Source organism: Choloepus didactylus, chromosome 1, assembly GCF_015220235.1.
Source record: "Choloepus didactylus isolate mChoDid1 chromosome 1, mChoDid1.pri, whole genome shotgun sequence".
In the NCBI taxonomy this organism is placed as follows: Eukaryota; Metazoa; Chordata; class Mammalia; order Pilosa; family Megalonychidae; genus Choloepus; species Choloepus didactylus.
The window spans coordinates 123753563-123774058 of record NC_051307.1 but is presented as its reverse complement, the minus strand read 5'-3'; the positions used below and the strand labels follow the sequence as shown (position 1 = coordinate 123774058).

General features: G+C 38.1%; 2 pseudogenes; one reads left to right on the top strand and one right to left on the bottom strand.

Annotated features, from left to right (window-relative positions):
• Positions 1 to 1241: 1241 nt before the first annotated feature.
• On the bottom strand, positions 1242 to 2009 carry LOC119522694 (annotated as a pseudogene).
• Positions 2010 to 7845: 5836 nt separating this feature from the next.
• On the top strand, positions 7846 to 13208 carry LOC119522641 (annotated as a pseudogene).
• Positions 13209 to 20496: the final 7288 nt, after the last annotated feature.

Below are 20496 nucleotides of genomic sequence, written 5' to 3'. Positions count from 1 at the left end.
ACGGTAACTCCGAAGCTCATGCTCCTATCGCCTCCACTACATGGGTCTCTAGATTCTCTTCCCAACCTCAATTTCTGGACATCTCATGGCAGCTCAAGTCCAGACCCTGTAACCACACTGCCTGGGTTCAAAGCCCAGCTCTGCCACTTACTAGTTGTGTGACCCTGGGAAAGTCTCTTAACTTCCCTATGCTTCAGTTTCCACATCTGCAAAATGGGGGTAATAATAGAACTACTGCATAGGGTTGTTTCAAGGATAAATGAAGTTACACTGTCTGGCATATCATGCTGTATTATTATCTTTTTTGTTTTGTTTTTTTTTTTTCTCTTTCTCCTGTTTCTAACCAGACTTTTTTTGGTTGCTCCTTTTGCCCTCATTCAGCAACTATTAGCAGCCCTGAGACCTAGGAATTGGTCCTTTCCTACCAAACGCACTTATTTTCGGAATTTACTACTCATTAAATCTCACTCTATGTGAATGACTTGCAAATTTTTATATCTTGTCTTATCTGTTGCTCTCTTCCAGATCACCAGGAATCAAGGTTTTGGTATGGACATTTTGTCTTAAAAACAAGTTTGAGAAAACATACCTCAAACTTCCATGACAAAGGCCAAGCTTATTTCCCTCTCAACTTCCTCAGTTTCCTTCGTTCTCATGGTTTCCTGGGTAGACTTTGCGCAATCATAGTCTCCCTTTTCTTTTCAATAATTGAATTCAGGTGGATTTCTCTATTGTTCATTCATATAGTCATTCAACAAACAATTCTCGGCTTCTTCCCAAGTGTTAGGCACTGTGCTAGGCCTAGGTGTACAAAGATAAGTTGGGCTTGAGGAGCTTGATCTTGTGGTAAAGAGGCGTGTAAACAATTATGATATGATGTGGTAAACAGTATAATACGCAAAGTCCCCACTAGAATGTAGTGAACAAATGCAAAGTGCTATAGGAGTCAGAGAAGATTTCGAAGAAAATGTAACATTTGAGCCGTTGTTTAGGACAAATAGTTCACCTAGATTGCAAGGTAGAAGAGTTAAGGGAGAGAGAAGGGGAGCAGAGGAACAGCTTGTGCTTAATCCCAGAGGTACAAAACAACAGGGAATGCCTTGGATATTTTGCCAAAAGTTTCTGCCAGATTTTGAGGCTGCCCAACTGTTAAATAGTTAAGGAGAATGAACCCAGGAATCTTAATTCTCACTGTAAAACCCTTTCACTATCTCTTTTCTTGGTCTTCCTTTCCTCCCATTTCACTGCCTCCAGAATCTCAATCTGTTCTTTTCTTTCTCCTCTTCTATCAGTGATTCAGGGATCCGATGAGTCTGTTTTGCCCTGAACAGCAGAAGGCTTCTGTCCCAGCTGGTGTTGCCAAAGCAACACACTAACTCCATGCCATGGTCCTGGGTCAAGATCTGCACAGTCTGATTGCCCATATCACACCGGATGGCAAGGGAGTGGCAGTGGTCAGTATCACGGGGGCCCAGCCCTGGGAGTGGCCTTGCAGCTGCCGGGCAACACTTCCAGGGCTGTGGCTCCACAAGGAGGTAGTGGCGGAGAGAAGAAAGACGGGACAGGAACTCCCACATGCCCTGATCCCCATGGTTCAGAGGAATCCACATGGTTACTGACATGCAGAAGCCAATGTCAAAACCTGAACATCCCAACTGGCTAAAGAAAGAACTCAAGAGAACCTCCGGGGCTTTGATTCATCAAGTCCAGGGTGATAATGCTCAAGGCACCAGGAAAAGCGGATTCTTTTTCAGCTCGCTCCACCAGGACTGTATCTATGTCACCCTCTGATCAGGTCTCCCCATCATGTAAGGGAAAGGAAGTGTTTGTATAGAGCCACGTCCAGCCCCAGGATCCGTCTCCTGTCGGGACTCGAGGAAGGGAAGAGCGGTCAATCAGCTCAGGGGCAGAAGGCAGAGTCTCTGCTCCGGAGGGAAGAAGCGGGGGAAATGAGGGAGACTCCCGAACTCGCTGTTACTTCCCTGAGGCGCTTCCTTCGGCGCCCCCATGGCCTGTTTGGTGGACGCCGTTAGCCTCAGTCCCCGAATGCCGTCTTAATTATGGTGCTTCTAAAATTAGAACCAGAAGGATGACAGCTATGGATTTATGCTCCCTTTGCTAGAGTGCCAGGCATCGTTAGCATCGGACTTTAAGAAACGTATGCTCACCTTGTATTTTCTAAGAGGAGACTCCAGGTCATCAGACAATAGGAAAAACAGTAATAATTGCAGGCTGAAATCTCAGTTGGAAGGAAAAGTGAGTCACCCGGGGAGACAGGGCCAGGGGCAGGAGAACCAAGAAAAGGCCCCCAAGATGGGGGTGGGGGTGGCCCCAGATGGTGAGTTCTGCTCCAATCTTGACTCCAGCCTAAGGCAACGTGTGAGTGGCGAGGAACAGGTGAAGGCCGATGGATTTGAGTCTGAATCCCAGGTCTGCGTCTTCCTAGCTCTGTGAGCTTAACTGTATCTTTGCCGCAGCATCCTGATCTGTCAAATGAAAGTAGTACTCTTACCTGCCTGTTGTGACGACTATATGAGATAATGTATAACAGGTACAGGGCATAGGGCCTAATAGGAAGTAAGTACTCAATAAACGCTAGCTATCACTGTTATAGTCATGAGTTCCAAGGTGGCCTCAGTGTCCTGGACTCTGTTCTGCTAGAAGGACAAAGAATTCCTTAGGTCCTCGCTGACTGCATTTATGGATGGAGTTTCTTCTCTTTAAAATCAAAATAGCACCTTCAGGTGGGCATTATCCTATGAAATACATTCTGACACTTTTCTCCCAAAGATCAGGGCTCCTGCCTAATTTTTTTTGGCATGTTGTAAGATGGAAGTGCATTTTCCAATGTTACATTTCATAACCACCCTCTCTTTACACGTTCAATAATACAATATCATATGGCTAGCTCCTCAACTTGACCAAACAAAAATAAATATATGCACAAAATTGGAATTGTGTCCCAAAAGGCATGACTGGAGGGACTGGGGTTGGAAGGCACTCTCTCTAATTGAGGATGGTGACACGGGCAGCCTTTTCCTCAGTGAATAACAAGGTGAAACTTAAGCTGCAGCTGCAGCTGCCCAGGTAGAAAGGCTGTTACCATGGTTTCTGAGGCGAAAGTAGTGGCAGAAATATCATTTTTGTACTATTAAGTGGAAAAAAATGAGACCTCACCCTTGCTTCTCTTAGTGAATCTTTAAAAAGGCAGTGGCAGGTGAATAAAAAGCAGGAAAATCAAGTGATAAGAAAGTCAGATGCAGTAACTCTAGGAGACAAAAGTGAAAGATTGCTTATTGTCCGTGATACCTAAAGAATTTATAATTCGTCCCAGACAATCAATTGACATAATGGTAGTTGCTTGTGTTTTCCATTGCGTTCTTGTCTCCTTGACCGGCTGGTTTGAGTTCACATGTCTGGTGCCTGGTGACCCCAGGATCCCCTGCGGCTCTCCCTGTGTGGTGAACTGAAGGCAATCACGCTCCCTGGGTACTCGTCACAGTGGCCAGCTGCAGCTTGTTTTTCCCTCTGACGCTGTTTCTTTTTCTAATTGAGAGCGCCTGAGTTTGTGGCACCAACTTCAGAGTTGCTGGGGGTTTGTTCTTGTTGCATCAAGGTAATTTGTTTAAAAGTTTGGGTCTTTTTATTATTGTTTTTTGTGAATCTCTGATGCATTTTTGACCAGGAACTAAGAGGAGGATGCTACAAAGAAATGAGACTAAAACACTACTTGTACAAAATGGTGACTAATGTCTTCAAGTGTTTGTGGACAGAGGCAGGAGATGGGGAGGCTGTGGTGGTGTGTGTTTGCTGAATAAAAAGTACCAAGCTGTTTTTCCTTCAAGAATTCCCAGATATATTTTCAAGCATTTTGTCTCTCACCAATTACTTGACTCAAAACCACAAGGTATTTAGAGCCTTCTTTCAGTGATGCATTTAAAAGCCTCCATTCTGTCATAGGAAACATAACTCTGACATGAGATGGAAAAGCAAGTAAACACTAGGTTTTAGCACATTTTTTTTTTAAATCGTGGTAATATATACAACATAAAATTGCTCATTTTAATCACTTTCAAGTATACCATTCATGTTAATTACATAGACAGTGTGCTACCTTTACTCCCATCTATTACCGAAACTTTTCCATCACCCCAAACAGAAACTCTGTACTTATTAAGCATTAACTCCCTGTTCCCCACTCCCACTCCTGCCCCTAAATTTTAGCTTGATCCTCTGGGATGCGACTCCAGTTCCTAGGACTAAATCCAACAACAAAGACATCATTTTCTTTCCTCATTATTGTCCTTTCCAAATGATGTCCTTATGCATACTTTTAAACTGTATTTTAAGTTTATTTTGCCAAATATTTTTATTGTGCTTTTCATCCATGCTGATGATGACTTCATTTCATCTAACATTTATTAATATTTATTAACTAACATTTACTAACTTCGGAGTGCCAGGTACTGCCTGCTGGTCCTAGGGAATTCAAGTTGAGGAGAACACAGACCCTGCCCCAGAGGCTTCAAGTCTTTCAAGGAAGACAGGAATATAAGCCAAAAAACCACAGCAATGAAATAAGGGCAGTAACTGAGATTTAAACAAAACAAAACAAAACAAAATGTGGTCCACAGCCCAGAGAGAAAGAGATAAGAGATCACCACCCAGGATGATTTCAGAGAGGGCTTCATCCTACACAGCGTTCCCAGCATTTCAGACTCAACACCCTGTGTCTTATGACAAATATTTGGGACACCTCCCTAACACCCTTGCAGGTATTATAACCAGATGGAGACATAACACACTTCCAAAAAATTCAATATAGTGCCCTAACTGGAACACAAAGGAGAAATACAAGGAAAGTAATCTAAAATAAATAATATGTATTTTAATGAGCAGATGCTAAAACACAGTTGCAATGACATAAAAAGTCAGCTGCTTTGTACCTACGTATATTGAAAAGGTTTTGTTTAATTTTATATGCATGTATATTACCTTAATATTTCAATGTATTACATATAAATATATTTAAATTGTATTTAAGGCATAATTTATTATTTATATTCAATTCCATCTTATTTTACACTTTAAAAATATTTGACATTTTGAAATAAGAATGAAATTTATATATTGTACATATTAGTATATTTTGAGATTTTAGAGAGCTAGAGATAGATGGTGATAGATAGATAAATAGAGATATACACACCAAGAATGTAGTGATACAATGTGCTAAATTGATGACTCAAATAGCATGAATGGCATTGCTGTTCATGATGTGATTTCATTGCAATGGTGAACAACTCTTAATAAAGTTTAGAAAAAAAAGAGCAATCTTCCTTTAATTTATATCATAGTTGAATACCTGGAAAATTCAGTGTATATCGAAGCCACACAAGAAAACACTTTGTGTTTCATGTAAAGTGGAGTTCAGTTCTAAACTCTGGTAATTATAATTCATCTTCATGAACTCCCAGCAAAATGCAAATTGTGTATGAGGAAAATGATTCTCCGTTGAGCAGCACTGTTAGAGCATGGCGAGATAACCCCTATCTAACTAATGCCATAACATTCACCCGAACATTTCGAGAACCAAAGCCCTTCCATAGAGTTCCAAAATGCCCCTGAAGAGGCACCACCATCCCTAGTGAGAACCCCTAGTCTAAGGTCTATCCTAGCTCTGAAATTCTGTTGTTCAATGTTTATACGTTTCACCCCCAAATTTGATCTAATTAATTATGTTTAATGCCTATTATGTGACTTGTCATTGAGGTAGGCAAAGATGACCTTGTGTCTTCTTCCTTTACAATGACTTTTACAGATGTATCCCTAATGCCTAACACAGCCCCTGAAACATAGTAGGTTCTCAGTAAGTATTTTTGGATGCATGAATATACATAGAAAGGATATTCGAGCAACATAAACGTGTGTCTTCGCTTTACACTCGGACTGAGAATGTAATACATTTCTAATACATTCTAGTTAGGAAATTAGGAGAGTAGTATGTGACAACAATAAAAAAATCAGTAGAAAACAATACTTCATTTAGAGGTACATTATATGGTAACGGCTCTAGATGTAAAAAAATCAATAATGGAAATGACTGAGGTACCCTAAAAAAGTTTCAGAGAGCCAAGGGGATTGGAGATGGGCCCTGCAGAAAGGGTTGGACTTGGCTGGGAAAGTAGGAAGACTTTCCAGAAGGACTGAGAGGAAGCAGAGCCCCAAGTCAGGAACAGGCAAGGCTGTGTGCAGGGCTTGAACTGAAGGTGCAACAAGGTTCATGTTCATAAGGAACAGAAACATATTTTTTCTGTATAGTCTGTTTACCAGCATGCCATTTACCAGCATACCATTAGGACTAAGAATTGGGAAGTGGCAGAATATAATAGTGTTTATGCACTTAAATTTCAGGCCAGATAGCCCTGGGCTCAAATCCCAGCTCTGCATCTACTGGGATTTTGGCCTCTGAGCTTAAGTTTCCATCTGTAAAATGGGGCAAATAATAGTGGCTACCTCAGAGGATTATTGTGAGGATAACATGCATCTGTTGGTCACAGGAATGTTAGCTGTATGTTTCCAGGACTCATTGGGATATTAGGCTGGGAAAGAGGGCCCTACAGAACCTGCTCTCTAGTCATATTCTTCTATAATTATTCATAGAACTGCTATTTTCAGGGAATCATGATTAAAGAAAGTACTTTGTGCATTTGTGATTTTCTAGATCTGCTATTGAACTTAATGTTTGCTGGTAATTTGTTACTCTTTATACTCCATTCAAAGAAAGAAAAAAAATAGCAACAATTATTTCCTGTATGCATCAGAATAAGGTTGTAGCACAATTAATGCATTCTTGGAAAATAGGCTGTTTGTTTTTTTTTTCTTGCAGAGCAGTGGGGGAAAGACTTCTATAAAGAGGAGAGCTCTTTAAGTTATATGATCCAATCTTTAGAGATATAGGTTGGGTCAGTATATCGTCAAGTTGCATAAATATAAGAATCAGCTATGAAACTTATTAACAATCCAGATCTTCAGACTGCTTCTCTAGAGAGACTAGTTCAGTGAATCTGGGCTTTTTTCTAAGGTAATTACAAAAGTAAAGTAGTAAAGAAACCAGAATGTGAACCAATGTGGCCTGCCTTCAGAGCCTGTTTTTTTAACCATTCCCCTGCCTCATCTTAGATACAGCTACCTTATGCTGTAGCTCAAATGCTTTCTTCTAATCACCAAAGCAGATAAAAAGGTGATGTTCTGTTATACATATCTGGTATCATGTTTAAGATAGCAGTGCTTTAAAAATGTACATATAAAACAATGTAAGAGAGAAAAAAAGTGAAAAAAGGAGAATAGAATATCATGAAGCTGTGACACAACTTCAAGAGGACTAATATATGTGTGATTGGAGACCTTGAAAGAAGGAGAGGGGGAAAAATATTTGAATGAGTAATATTTTTCTGAAAAATGTTTCTGAAATTGCAAGAACAAAAAGCATGAAGAAAACTATACCCAAGTATATTGTAATCAAATTGCTTCACACCAGTGGTAAAAAGGAAGATCTTAAAAAGCAGCCAGAGGGAAAAAAAGACACATTATGTACAGAGGATCAAAGAAAAGAATGAGAGAAGACTTCTCATTGGAAACAATGCAAGCAAAAAACAATACGACAATATCTTTAAAGAACAAAAAGAAAAAAAATCTCTCAATTTATAGTTCTATACCCAGTGAAAATACTTTTCTAAAATGAAGGCAAAGCAAAGACATTTTAAACATCTAATGATGAAAGAATTCATTATCAGCAGAACTGAATTACAAGAAATATTAAAGGCAGCCCTTTAGGAGAAGAAAATGACACCCGATAAAAATCTTGATCTACTGAAAGGAATGAAGAACACTGAAAATATTTTCATGGATGACAATAAAGACTTATGTCTTCTTGATCTTACTGATGACTTGACTAATGTAGGATAATCTGCATCCAATGCAAATTCCATTTTGCCAGCTCTAGTAATGCTGATCCTAAGTCATCCTTCAATAGTGTAAGCCCCTAGCTTGAAAAAGAGCCCCATGAGGGACTGCCACTTTCAAGTAGCCTTCAGGTTCTTGAAGATGGACTTGAGTCTTCTGCTCTTCCTGATCTCATTGAGAACCAAACTTTTGACATCCTTTAGAAATTCTTACAGAAGGCCAATATCACTTAATAGACATTGGCAGAGAGACATATTTGGATGCCAGCTTAAACTTAAGCCAATGGTTTTCACAAGCTTAGCTTCACCCTTCTTTATCAGCATCCTTTACTCAAGCTTCTAATGTTTCTAATTACCCAGGTCAGATGTTGCTGCCTATAGGGGTGACTCACATGTCTGTTGGAACATCCTTTGCAAGCAGTACAGTGGGTGTGCAACATGGCTTTATGCAACATGTAGAAATCAGTGTTCCCAGCCAGCTTTTGTCTAATAGCAGTCAGAATAGTGGTTCTGGTCAAATACAACTAACTGGTTCATTTGGAAATCCACCTTCTGTGATGACTATTAAGACCTAGATGTATCTCAAATCACATTAAAGGGCAGTGGGTAGCAAGCACAGAAAAAAAAATGTTAGTGGAGGCTTCTGGCTCCTTGACAGACTCCTAATGGCAACTCCTTGCTTGGGAACCACAGCTCCAGTCAGTAGCACACCCTGTTACCAGTCCATTTAACAGCACAAATTTCCAAACATCTTTACTTGAGTTTAACATCATCATACAAAGAGGTTTTGCACAAAATTCAAATAAAGTCCCGATTAATATCTAGCCACAGCCCAGCCAGATGGGTCAGCAAAATACATAAAGTGTGTACAATTTGGGAATACAGCAACACCATATACAACAAAGGATCCTTTTTGCATCTGCAAGCTTACCCCAACTTACAAGTAGGTTCACATTTATCTGTGAACATTGTGAACAGAATACAAGAAAATCAAGCATCAAGCAGCACTGGGAGTAGTATTATTCATTGTCCATGGCCCAGCCTCATGCTTCTCAAAGTCAGTCCCTTATACCTACCAGCCTTTTCATCAACTCCAACATGGTACACCATGCCAAAACCAAACATGGGCAACTTCTTCAGGCCCAACCCACCCAGCTCATTTTGGATTGGTGATGGATAGATACCCTTGCAACAGGCATCATCAACTTCATTACGTCTTTTGATCAGGCAGAGCAATGTCTCTCAAGGAAGACTGGTTTACCACCATCCCCTCGGATGAAAGGAATGTCAGAACCTAGGTGCTTCTCTGCTGACAGCTCATCCAGCACTGCCCATCCTAGACTCGGGTCTGTGGTTCAGCCTGGTGCATCGGAATTAAACTTTTATCAGAGACAACCGGCCAAATAGGATTCTAATACCTGTCAGTGTGTCTCATTGTCTTCGAGTTCCTTCTTCAAACCTACCAGCACCTTCAGTAACACACTTGGAGCAGGAACCCAGCAACAGTTCTGTCAGGTATTATTCCCTTTATCATATCAATGTTTAGATGATTACAGAATGAAAGAATGAAATATATCTTTAGTGGAATATAATTTTCATCCTAAATTCCCAATTTCTTAACCTACAGTTTTCAATGTACAAGTGATTGCCTTTTTTTCTTACTTAAAATTTTGCATCCCCTGCAGAAAATAACTACATGAAGAAGGTATATAATGCATTAACAGAAAGGTCAGTATATATTTCCCCCACATCTAATATTCTCCAATTGTTTTTCACCCCTAAAGTCATGGATTTCTTCATAACACTCATTGGTATGGCTTCATGACAGGGGTCTTCATGAAGGAGTGAGGAGCTTTTATCCTATTTTTATTTTATGGACTTTGCTACTAGAGCTCCTTGGCTACTGGAGCCAGTAAAGAAAATGACTTGAGATTCTAGATGCTTTCTCTCCAGGCTCTTACACTAAGAAGACTTCATGTTTCTGATCCAAATTTCCAAACATTACCCTGATTTGACAGACACCATGAAAAAAATTAAAAAGTTATTTCATACCATGTGGTACTCATAAAAGTGATTCATTATTTAGTTATAAAAATTGACATCCAAGAATGCTTTGGAAAAGGATACTGCTCATGCTAGAAGTTAGAACACTGAGCTGGAGGAGTGAACCTGGAGGCCACTTTTGATTTAATCAAAAAACACCTTTGGGAAATGCAATTATTGTACCTTTCCAGGATTTGATCAAATGATATCACTCCCTTCTAGAAAACTGGGTGTTTTAGGTATGACTGGGGAAATATTTGAAAACTACTGAGGCTCTTTACCAAAAAGAAGACTCAAGAAAAAAAATATTATCCTTAGTGTCTTTATGCTACTTCTGTAAACAATGCTACACTGTTAAAAGAAAATTCATATATTTAACTAGTCTGGACTAGATACTTATTAATGATAGGACCTTTGTTACAGCAAGTAATATTTGTTCCCAGAAACCAATCTCTAAAAGCCTGCTTTGTACAACTGTTGAAGTCTGTCATCAAAAGGATTTGTTTTTGGCACTGGATCCTGGAACTTTGGCTAATAGCAGTCATCTGAGGTAATTCTAGCTTAATTTTGCAAGTTTAATGTCAGTAAAAATATGTTACCCATGAATCATAATGACACTCAGTGAAAGTGCTTAGTTCCTATTTTCCATGATCATCCATGTTTGGGAATAATTTTATTATTTGGAGAAAAGCAAATCAATTTTTTTTGCAATAAATTCCATTACAGTTAATATCCACAAAACAAAAATGTGTTCAATTCCAGAAGTTTTTGTGATGTGGCCATGTAGCCTAGATTCAAATTCCCTGGAGCAGTTTTTATCCCGCGATCTTGGTACCGAAGAAATCCTCATCATCAACAACCAATTTACAAGGGCAATTGTCTTTAATGTTCCTTTTAAATTAGTTTACCTGTTTGAGGATGCAGAAAACGGCATTTCTTCCTGTTCCGTAATCTACTTTCTTTTCTATACTTTATTTTGTATGTTTAGTTCACTCAGTAGTGAAGAAGGAGGAACAGGGGGGCCATAGTAGCAGAAATGGGGGTGCTTTGCATAAAAAGACATAGGTTCTAAGCTAGAAGCCAGAACCATGTCTTCATCATGCAGCTCTCATGGTGCTTGGCATTTCAGGACCATTTAAAAACTTAATTGAAGATGCCAGTGGTGTTTTTTAAACACTTTGCCATGCTGAAAATATATACATATCCCTGCCTACTTCTCCAGTTTCATCTTAAGCTATTCCCTGTCTTACCCTTGTGTTCTAGCCTCAGTGGCCTTTCAGCTTCCGGAGTGCACCAAGCTTCAACTCAGTCCAGTGTCTTTGCAGGTGCTATGCCCTTTGCCTGAAACACTTGTACTCTGTTTGTCACTTGGTTAATTTTACTCATCAGCTCAAAAGAGTCAAGCCTCCTTTCAACTCCTAGACTAATTTTGGTTTCCTTGTCCTATCTTTTCACAGTCCCCTGAACCTTTCTTCAAACTCTGTTTGTGTATGTGTTTTTTAATGTCTATTTCATCAGCTTGATGGTAAGTTTTCATGAGGACAAATTTTTTGTCTTATTTTCTTGTAAGCTGTTTTAACCTCAGACTTGTATTATTTTACCACAGAAGATAATTCTGGCACTAAGTAATTTTTTTTGTTAGAGAAGTTGTAGGTTTACAGAACAATCATGCATAAAATACAGGATTCTCATATACTTCCTGTTATTAACACCTTGCATCTCTGTGGTACATTTGTTACACTTGATGAAAGCACATTTTTGTAATTTTACTATTAACTATAGTCTATGATTTAACTTAGGGTTCACTGTGTTGAACCCTAAGTTTCATGGATTTGAAAAAGAATGTTATTCTAGTACCATATATACAACCTAACACTTTCCCTTTTAACCACATTCACATATATAATTCAGTAGTGTTAATAGGAAATACTTTGTACTTTATTACTCTGGAACCATGGCTTTCCAAATCTTAGAAATTGTTTATTAGGAAAAATGGGAATTTGGACAATTAAAATTAATAGCTAAAGAAATGAAAACCTCTATATTTATTGTCTTTCTTACCTCTCATTTCCAAATTATGCATTCACTTGTACAGTCTATATGAGCAGGAGATGAACCAAAATTCACTGATTCAATGGAATTGCCATTATTACAATAATATACTTCATTGGATATGACAATATGCAAATTGATATGAAGTAGTTCATTATTCCTAAGTCATTTATTTGTTTTTACAAATGTTTTTATTTGTACAAAGATTATAACAAATATGGTTTTAACTGTTAGAAGCATTATAAAAAAAGCATATAAAAATTTCTGAATATCTTATTTAATGCTACCATGTTTTTAAAAAATTAATCATAATCGCGTTGAGCTAGAGATCTTAATTTTTCACCATTTACTTAGATCACAAAATAACCAGTATCTACATTCTGGGCAAAGAAAGAAGTGCAGATGAAAAAGGAATATTTCCTATTTTTTCTTTGGAAGTCTTTTTTGTATATAAAAAAGTATCTTTTGAATAAATTCAGTTACATTCTGTTTCTTTATTTACTTGCTTATTTCTAGAAAAGAAGTTCTCAATACTATGAGAAAAAACAATTTAAAGTACATGGAGGGTCAAAAGTGTATCAGAGTTGAAACAAATAATGATATAAAATAGTTCTAAAGCAATCTTTTTTTTTTTCTTTCAGTATATCCTTACCACATTTAGAGCAGTCACTACTGTTAAGTCAGTAAGAACTTTGGCAGGAAACATAATTTTATAATCTTTAAATAGATGGAGAGGATGTAAAGATGTGAAGATAGAAAGACATCTTAAGCCTCTTCTTAAGATGGCTCCAAGTCATGAGGCTGATAGCCCCAGGGGTGGGGCAGGGTGAGAATGCCCATCACCAAAGAGGCTGGAGTAGACTGGCTTTGAGCCTCAAGCTTTCTTTTTGCACCTACTTGGTTGAGACACTGGTCCTGAAGAGAGAGAGAATAGATAACTTAATTCCAGATCACCCCTGTTGGTTTACATATCAAGAGCCAGGACTAGAGGACTCGATGGTCGTTGTACAACCAGAAGTCCCAGAAAGTCAGGAGGAAGATGGCCAAGTCAGGAAGAAGATTGCCTCCTCTTTGAATCCAGGAGCACCCGGCTACTCCAGAGTCCCGGAGAGGGGAGCTGTGTTAGATGATGAGTTGAGGGAAAGCTAAGTGCAGAGGTGCTCTTGCTGGACGTGCCAGGTGTTTTCCTGGAAGATCTCCCCACAGGATGCCCTGTAACAACCCAAGCTGGCCAAGAGGCCAGGCAGAGAGAGGGCCGTAGTTAGCTTTCCTGAGTGACTCTGAGTGGTGTGGAAGGGATGCAGAAGTCCCCGTGACCCCTTGGGCAATATAAAAATAGCAAAGACTCTGGGAAGCTTGCTAGGGTGGGTCACTAAGGCTGGGGGAAAAATAGGCCAGCATCAAGGGTACAGAGAAGATCACGGCTTAATGAACAATAACTCTGAAGTGAATGCACAAAGTTCCATATGGCTATTTTTTATAACACACTCAATAGCCAATGATAAAAATTTGTCAACAAAGGAACAGGTTATCTTCAAACTGGAACCCTTTTTTCACAACTTTAACTTTTTTTATCTTAAGTTCTTATTTTTGGCTTTTCTGTAGTAAATTACTAGTAATTGCAAAAATGGAAGTTCTTTTTCAAGGCCATAAATGTTCCTCTTGTAAAGAAAATAGGTCACACTTTCAAAATTTCGTGTTTCTCTCATATAAATTGCAGCTTTCACACAGACTGTGAAGTATTTCTTCACTGACTCTGAGAATTAAAGTACAGTTGTCAATTCTAGAAGACTTCCTTATACTGCTGTTTTTTAATTCAATTTTGCAGCTCTGTGAAAAATAGCTTTTTTCCTACTCACAAAAGAAACTTTTGCACTTAAAATCCATTGGAAATACAAAATAGATTACATATCCATCAAAGAAAAGCTTATGGCTTATTAGTATAGTATTTTCCCTTTGTGTCAAATTGAACAGTGGCATTAAGCGAATGCCCCAAAGCATCTTAAAGGCTAAGGAAGGATTAAACTAAAGGCTAAACTCTGAGACAGTTTTATGTACACTATAGTGTACTTTCCTAAGGCTTAAAGTCTTTTAGCCTATCTATAAAGGATATCAGAGGGCAAAGTGTTTTGTCATGAAACAGAACTAATCAAATTAGTCGAATTTGTAAAAAAAGTAAGGTTAACCTTAAGACGGTTTCTGAAACAGTTGTCAGCTGTGTTTTTCAACCTGCAATCAGAGAAGCTTCTGCAGTTGAAAGACAGAAAGTCTTTGATGGTTTCCATCTGCAAAGTCAAATCAAGAAGTCTTCATAAAATATGTAAGTATACAACTCCATATGTTCATTAGTCCAAAATTGAGGGTGGTTACTCAGTAAAATGTTTGCACATATAAAATAAAAGGATAATTTTGGCTTACAAGGAAAATTGTTCCATATGGGTCAAGTGAAAAATGGAGAAATGAGGAAATACTCGTGTGTAAATGCCATCCATGGCATTCCTCCTAAGATCACTGAGTAGATTATAAAAATAAAAAACAATATCTTTTTGAAATACAAGTTTTTATACAGAAATGATTAGTTTCACCTATAAATTTCATTGTCTCCGTTACTCCATTACTAGGAGTAAAGATGATATACCACTTCTATCAGTGGTCTTCGGGGTTTTGTTTTGTCTGGTTTTGTTAATGTGAAAGTAAAAAGAAGTTTATCTAAGATGAAACCAGTTCAAACATATATACAAATATATTGTTGAGTGTTTTATCATCTTCAAATAGATTAAGTACCTTCTTCTGTGTGCTACTGCTATGATTTACTACACATTACTATTTCAGTGGCCTCCCATTACTACATACACAACTGTATTCCCAAAATTGTCATGATTTATGGACCTTGAAATGTTGGATGCACAGAGAAAATTTCAGAAACACTGAGAAGCAAGCAATGATAATCATGGAAAAAAATTATGTTGTATTTCTTAACATGTTCTAACTAACCTAAACTAAAACTATCTAACTAAAATACTTAAAATTCAGTTCAATTGCATGATACTACTAGAATTCTTTGAAGACAGAATTCCCTTTTGAAGAAAGACAACATAATTTATGCAAACTGTAGTAGCACAAAAATTACGTTGAATCCAAGCAGGAGTATGAAGTAGAAAAAAAATTATGTAGTTTCTCTTTGCTTAATGATGACAAAGTTTTGTCCCTTTTCATTGAATCCAAGCAGTAATGTGAAGTAGAGAAAAATTACGTGGTTTCTGTTTGCTTAATGATGACAAAGGTTTATCCTTTTTCATTACAATATTCATGATTGTGCCTAGAACTTCACATTTCAAAAAGGCATGAATGGATCTAATGACAATGAGCATCCAGAGTAAAAAGAAATAAGAGGTGAGGAGAAGGATGCACATAGCCACTGTCTTCAATAGCATTTTCCAGGGTATGTGCTGCAATGTGATGAATTTAGAAAAGTGCTAAAGAATATGCTTTTAATAAAAATGAAATATACTTTAGGGCCAGTGCCAAGTGCTTTGGTATTAACTGTTGGTTGGTAGCACTCCTCACCACTATCTGATAACCTTTCCTGACAACCATTTATACCATGCTAATGTAATGGAGAAAATGCTTATTATTATTTAAAAATCAAAGTAAATCAAGCTGCCTTACAAAGTGGGAGTGTTGGTGGCATAATTCAAACCAGTAGAAAATAAATCTCTAAACTTCTCCCCTATCCCTAACAGAGATGTGGAGAGAGGGAGATATGGAGAGACCCAGAGAAAAAGCCTGTCCAGGAGAGGCTCAGAGAAGAGTCTGGGGAGAGGGGTGAGAGAGGCATTCTGCCAAACCAAGTGGGAAGAATTGTTTTGGAATTGGGGGATCAGCTAAGAGAAGGTCAAGAAAAATGACAAGAAGCCAGAGCCTGAATTGTCAAAACCGTCTATAGGAACGTTTAACAATGGAGAAGTCTAATGTTCAATTTTAAGTTGTTTTGACAGCCCCCACTTCCCTCATCTGCCAAGATCTTGGTTACACACACATATTGCCTTGTGTGATTGTTTTTCTCGGACATCAAAGAAAATGGAGTCCATTCTGCGTCAGAGTAGAGCAGAGAGAAGGAAATAGCTAAGGCAGTGAGTCATTGGGTAAGTTGGGAGTCCCATAAATGCATAAACTCAGAACCAGAAGTGTCCATGAGGATGGAAACCCCAGGAACAGACAGACATTGTAGAGAAGAGGTTGGATAGGAGCTGAAGGTGACATCTGGTTTACATGTATACACATTTAAGGAACAATGTAAATTTTTTCTATTAAAAGTGACCATAATGTACATTTGGGTTGAAGATATTATAAATGCAATCATTTCTTCCAGCTGAAATTAGTGCGTGTTCTAAATTTAGAATTCCCTTGTAATCTTCTCAGGCAATATATGTACTTACATTTTATGCCAATTTATTCATCTAGTCTTACCTGAACTTTATTTTGACTAAAAAGGGTATTTTAAATATGGGACATCATTTAAAAAACACTTTTTCTTATTGGATATAAAAATAGACTTTCCACACTTCTATTCCAGGTATGAGAAATTAGCATTATCTTCATTCTCATAGATAAAGTTAAAAAGAAAAGTAATTTTTCTGCTAGAAGTATTTGATAATGACATGCTGTTAGGTAACTCTCTTGGTTTTCCTATTTTTAAATAAGATTTCCCATTGAGTTTTAAAATCTGCAGATGTACTCTAGGAAGTGTGAATTGCACTTTAGTATGCTTTTCAGAACTCACATTCATACAGAGCAGTTAGAATAGTGGATACATGAAAACACTGAGGATTGTTTTAGGAAAACAATTTAAATATCTTAAATAAAAGGCCCTAAGGGACATCTCCCTCTAGTTTTAATTTAAGAATTTCTCTTTAGTTTTCTCAAAATTGTGGAAACATATAAATCTACTGATCTATCTTTCAAATGTAAAAACTTACCTAATGCATCAGTTATTTTTAAATTAATTCATTTCCATGTATGTGATCCCAGAATACATACATGCAACAAATACTCTATATGTAATTGTTCCTATTCGGGGTTCACCAAACTTAAATTGCACTGATTTTAATGAATGGTCATGGTTCAGCCAATAAAAGACTAAAATAGAATCAAATTGGCACCTGGCCACTGAGCACCAGGCAAGTGTTCAAAACATACCTGCTGATTTGGCAAGTACTGCAGTTCATGCAGTTCATGTCTTACTACTACTGCCCTAATAACTTGAGACAGAATTAGCACTGGCTAAGTCGTCTGTGTGCTGCCTGGGGTGTTTGTGGAGGGTAAGAGTCTGAAGACAGAGATTAAGGAGTCCTCATCCTCCTTATGTGCCGGGCATCCAGGATTAGAGCCTGGGGTCAGAGAAATCCGTCCTGAATGCAGACCTAAGCACCCCAGCTCTCCTGTATTTGGTTTTGCCAGACACAGCATTTAAAACTGATATCCCAGTCTGCACTTTTACTCCACTGCATTTCATCTACTGTAGCAAAGTGACCTTTGTTCACAATTTCTCTACATCTTCTGAATATAGAGGAGGATACCTTGAAAAATTTGAAAGCTAGTATTTAAAGACTCACTGGTTGAACATATGATTCAGTATCCCAAAAATGGTGGGTTTGTAGACACACATATTTGGAGCTTCCAATATCTACCTGGCTGACAAAGGGGAAGAGCTGGTCAAAAATTTCTCCTTAGAAATTGCATTTGCTTGAAAATACAATTTGGGACATACGAATGGTAAGGGACATTCATTATGAAGTAAGGTAAGGGCTTTTTTTCACAAAAATTTGGGCATGAATAGAAATGATAATCATAAATGTGAAGATGAAAAGAAACTAGCAACACAAGGTGGAGCCCAGAACCTGACCACACAGGCATTACAGATGCTTATAACTCTCTCCTTCCTAGGGACCCTTATGACTTAGGAATGTCCCCCAAATTTTGAGAATCATTTGCATTTTCAGTAAAATTTTGGTGGATTGATTTCAAAAAGATAACTCTTCATGTCAGAAACATAGCAAAAATTTATAGATAAGGTTCAATCCCCTGAAATTGCAGAAATAACATGCTCTAGAGCTATGGAACCAAGAACAGCCATGGTATCAGGGAAGGTTTACCTGTAAATTAGATGAGACTTGTCTGTGATGCCTGCTTTCATCATCCCCATTGGCTTAGGAGACTTGAGTACCCTACTTATTTCCCTGAACTTGTAACTAACATAAAAATAATCTTGCTGTGTTGTTGTAGACAATGAACCCTACAGAACCTCATAGAAACACGCCCAGGCTCAGCGAGCCCCGAACTTCAGAAGCTAGGCATTTGTACCAGTTATCAAGTGGAATGACACTAGAAGGTAACCACATTGGCTTAAGAGCACTAGATACCTGTTGCTGACCCATGCCACATCCCCTTGACTCCTTCTGAGTTCCCCTGAAGCTACGGAGGTCATTTCCCTTCTCAAGGAGCTTACCTCTTGCTTCTCAGCCTGAAGGCTTTCTCCCACACCACAGGAGCTTGTTGGGTCTAGCTCAAGCTTAACCAATGGGGGACAAGGATCGGTGGGTAAATGGCTAATTGTTTGTTCTCCTATAGAATGATTCTGAGGCATGTACAACAAAGTTTCTTTAGAGGGTCCCCAGCAGGATTGAGCCCCAGTTGTCCACAGTGCTAACCGACACATTAACTCCCCTTTATTGCTTTTTCCCTTCATGGTTTCACTTCCCCACTCTCTCACTTTGGCTTCCTGGGATCAACTCCCAAATAAACTACCTGCACTCAAGTCCTTGTCTAGGGGTCTGCTTTAGGGGATCCCGAAGTACGATGTCTTATCCACTTTTGGTAACAAATCTCCATGGCATTTCCCTAGGGTTACCTGGGTAAGGAGGAAGGAGGGTCAGCTCTAGGCAATCCTTGCTCTGGTGGGATTCCACATCTCTCCCTTTCTGTCTTCCTTCTCCTTTTCCTTCTCTTTCCCCTTGATTTTTTCAAACATCACATAAAATGCAAGGTGAGTACTGTTTTTTATAACTTCAAAGATTCTATCTCACTCACAGGTGATGAGTTCAAATTTCTGTTAGAGACTGTCAATTCCTGACATAAATCAGACTTCAGCAGTTTTTTAAAATGAAACACCAACATGTGTCCCACATTGTTCTGTTGTGTAATGGACCATGGGGAAGAAGGTGGCTGTGAGCTGAGTCTCACGTAGGAAACTTACAATTTTAAGCCACTGATCTTTGTGCAGCCAGAGATGCAAGCCCACAGCTGATTTAAACCTACCTGGCCTGTGATCTCCATCAGCCTTCTCACTATGGCTTGCAGTCACCTGGCAGTTACTTTTATTTTAATCCTGACTGTGCCATAGGCACTAAACTGTCTGCAGCCATTATCAGAGAGGAAATTCTATCGACATCACAGAAATGCACTGAAATAAATGCATATAATCAACTTTTTAAAAAAGTATGTGAATGGCAAAAGCCAATGTTAGGTGACCCATAGACTTGACTTTCTAATTTGGTCAATAGGTTAAAGTCTGGGGGAAAAACAGTAAAGAAGTGGTTGCTTATTTAAATAGCATTACATTTTTAGTTTTTTGAAACATGAATATTGACTATATAAAAAATTAAATCAAATACACACACACAAGAAAGAAAGGAAGAAAGGAAAGAAGAGAGGAAGGAAAGAAATAAGAAAGGAAGAAAGGAAGGAGGAAGGGAAAGAAGGAAGACCACTACTTTGAAAAGCAGAACACTTCCTAATTTCCTTTATTTCAAACAGATTTTAAAAACACATTTATTTTTTATGTCAAATGAAAAAAACAATTGGAGATGAAGGAGAAACTAAAATGACCTTTTTGACTAGTACTTTAATATTTATAATTATTTGAAGGACATTAATAACTAACAAGAAAATGTAAGGCAAAATGTTATCTTTTTAACAATGTCCCGTTTTCTGATCACTGAGCTCTGAAGATAATGCATATGAATACTTACATTTATGTATGTTTGGATATAACTTGGGTACTTGTTCCTATTAAATATACTCTCATGCAGTCATTCTGTATCTACTCTAATTAGATATATTTTTAGGCATGAAGATTTTCTCCCCTTATTTTCTGTTTTAATCTTATCAATAAATAGCAATATTTTTCCAAAGATTGAACATATGGGAGAATTTATCTGTTTGTACCTCTGGAAATAAAAGAACCAAATAAATTATAAGGACAGAAGTTGGTGTTTCTAGAATCTTGCAAGGCTGGCTTAATTTTATTATTGCTTGTAGTGTGGTATGGTGTCACCTGTGGATTCTGCAACAAATTCCAAGGGCACATTTATAAAACACTGAATTCTACGGTGCACCTGGGTGCTTACCATGGAGGAGATTTGGATAACTAGAAGCT